The sequence below is a fragment of the Bison bison genome, unplaced genomic scaffold (genome assembly GCF_000754665.1).
Source record: "Bison bison bison isolate TAMUID 2011002044 unplaced genomic scaffold, Bison_UMD1.0 scf7180017864172, whole genome shotgun sequence".
In the NCBI taxonomy this organism is placed as follows: domain Eukaryota; kingdom Metazoa; phylum Chordata; class Mammalia; order Artiodactyla; family Bovidae; genus Bison; species Bison bison.
Genome location: NW_011494744.1, coordinates 1,149,353 through 1,152,002, shown reverse-complemented (window position 1 = coordinate 1,152,002; position 2,650 = coordinate 1,149,353). Strand labels below are relative to the sequence as shown.

Genomic DNA, 2,650 nt, shown 5'->3' with positions numbered 1-2,650 from the left:
AGAGTACAGAGCCAGGGGCTGATCAAGCCATCTTGATAGTTTGATACTTTGATAGTGAAAAGAAGGGAGGGAAGGATCCTGTTTCCCCACAAAAGAAAGAAAGTGTAGCCTTTCAGTCCTGTCTGACTCTTTGCGACCCCATGGACTTTAGCCCGCCAGGCTCCTCTATCCATGGACTTCTGCAGGCAAGAATACTGGAGTGGGTTCCCATTTCCTTCTCCAGGGGATCGAACCTGGGTCTCCTGCATTGCAGGCAGATTCTTTACCATCTGAACCATGCCTACAGGGATCAGTTTAACTAAATACCTGCCAGAGGTTCACCCCACACAGTGTGGTGGCCCTGCCACTCATTGTCCTTGTGACCCCTCAGGACCTCAGTTTCCCTATGCAGGGATTGGAGCTGAGAGCCCTGAGGTCCTAGAAAGTTCTCAGGGTCTTTACTTTATCACTACCAAATGCATCACTTACAAGTCAGAGAACTTAAGGTGTAGGTGATTGTTTGACTAAAAACCATCTTCTATAACCATTTTTGCCACATAATTATTCCACGGAGCAAGTTACCACTGTGCACTTGAAGCAGGATTCAGTTTACAAAAATCTGACTTGCAGCCAACTTTTCAGTGACACTCTTACTGTTTCAAGTGGGGCTTGCCCCCTGGGTCACCATTTCTAAAATCACTGTGATAAACTCCCCCTCTCCATGGAGCCTGGACAGGGAAGCAAGAGTAAGATGCATTTCAAAATCATTACTTCTTGTGGACTGGGTTCTTTCTTTTCTTGTTTTGTGGAAAGGAAAAAACCAAAAAACCATATTTACATGTGCTCCTTCACCAGCACCACCACTCCCCCACCTCCCCCCCACCCCCACCTCCAAACTGGTTTAATGAAAGCAACCTACAGGTCCTTTAGAAACACAAACCAGATTCTATCCCGTCTGCCTAGAACTCTGCAGAGGTACCCTGGGTCCTCTGGGTGGCAGCCAGGCCTTCGCAGATGCTGTCTGCTCACCTGGGATGCTCCCGCCAACCCTTTCCATCATGCCCCTTACCTTGCAAGTCAGCTCCATCATTGCCTCGGGAATTGACCCTGACCTCCTTCATGATAACCATGAGGAGCCGTTTGGAATTTCTTGGGATGAGCATGTCTCGACCATGGGGAGCCTCCGTGCTCTGGCTGTTCATGAGGGCACGCTGGTTGTACGTGGTGGTCTGCACCGTGCTATCCAGGCACTGGATTCCCTCCTGAATCTCTCCCTTTGTAGAGCCTGCAGTCTTCTGGGTAAACAGACAGCAATCAAATAGGGGAATGACCATGACTGCCACCACCCTCCCTTCACAGAGCTTACCGAGAAGTAAATGAGGGGTTTGTGCTCTCTACGATGAGAAGGAAAGGGTGGACTGTCAGTGACTTAAGCTCTGTGTAGGGTGAGTTTAGGTCATGACTGCACCTTGGCTTACATAGTCCATGTACTCCTTTCAGTCTGAAAAGCTGAGAGAAAAAGGATGGTGGACCGACATCCCTGGCCAGCTATGCCAGCTTAAGGGATGGTTGCCCACCACGTGGAAAGAGGCCCAAGCATCTATTCCTTACCCTAAGTGCCTCCCCAGGCACATAGATAATACCTCTCTGCCCCAGAGCCTGGGCTCTTGTTTAAATGAATTTCCTTCTCCAAGAGTGCATCCTCTTTCCCATCACGTGGGACAGTGGCATCCTATAATTTGGATTTAATGTTTGTAATATATATGGAACATCTGTACTGTCACACCCATTGTACAGATCCAGAGACACCATCAGCTAGTTCACAGCAGAATCAGACCCTCAAAAGCCTGGTCTGTGGCTCGTAGGCTGGCATTTTTCCCACCCCTGTCTCAGCCTCCCAGGCTCAGCCAGACCTTTTCCAGAGCCCTGGAAGCCCAAGTCGGCTGCCTCCTGCTGGCAGGGACTTCCTTCCAGGCTTCTGGTTCTAGTGCTGAAGAAGGGGGAGTGTGAGATGAGGAGGGGGTGTTAAGACACAGAGGCAGTCAGTGCTTCCGTCTCCCTCCTTCACACGGGAGAAGGGAACGGCTCACACATGGGGGAGGGTGGATATGAAAATCAATAATTTATGACAGTGAAGTGTCAGAAAAGTATTTACTCACATTCATTCCCTGAAAGTCACATTCTCCATGTGTTGTTTGTCTTTCAGCGACGGCATCACTCAGGTGGACTCAGCAAGAAATACCAAGGTTTTTAGCCAAAGGTTGCAGAGGGAGAGTTTCATTTCACTTCATTTTTCCAGCCAGGGCTGGCTCCGAAGCTGGTTTTTCTTACTAGGTTGTTTGCCACACGGAAAAGCAAATTCCCAGAGGTTTCCGAGATTGCTGAGATCCCAGGCAAGATGACTGCTCCCACCCACCCGCCCACCCACCCACTAATAAGACATAATGCCGTCCTATTTTTGGTAACAATTAAAGGGCCTCCCGGTGCAAGCAGAAAGCTGTTTATTCTCTGTTACATCACTTCGCTTTGCCTTCGAAGGCTGGTCTGTGCTCTGTGTTTTCGTGGTGATGCAAGTCTGCTCTCTCCTCCAGCCGTTGGGTCCCTCCCATCTCGCAGCACCTCACAGGTCTCTTCCCCAGCAGTGCCTCGCTGGAGCCAGGAGCAGCTCACG

General features: G+C 49.9%; 1 protein-coding gene across 2 annotated transcripts in view; it reads left to right on the top strand.

Moving 5' to 3' along the window:
- The first annotated feature begins 2,610 nt into the window (after nucleotides 1-2,610).
- LGI1 (leucine-rich, glioma inactivated 1) overlaps nucleotides 2,611-2,650 on the top strand; it is a 40,540-nt gene continuing 40,500 nt past the window's right edge. The window contains exon 1 of one of the 2 annotated variants that reach the window (XM_010842176.1): nucleotides 2,611-2,647. The gene's annotated coding sequence lies outside the window, so the exon portion shown is untranslated. The other variant, XM_010842175.1, reaches the window with a different exon arrangement.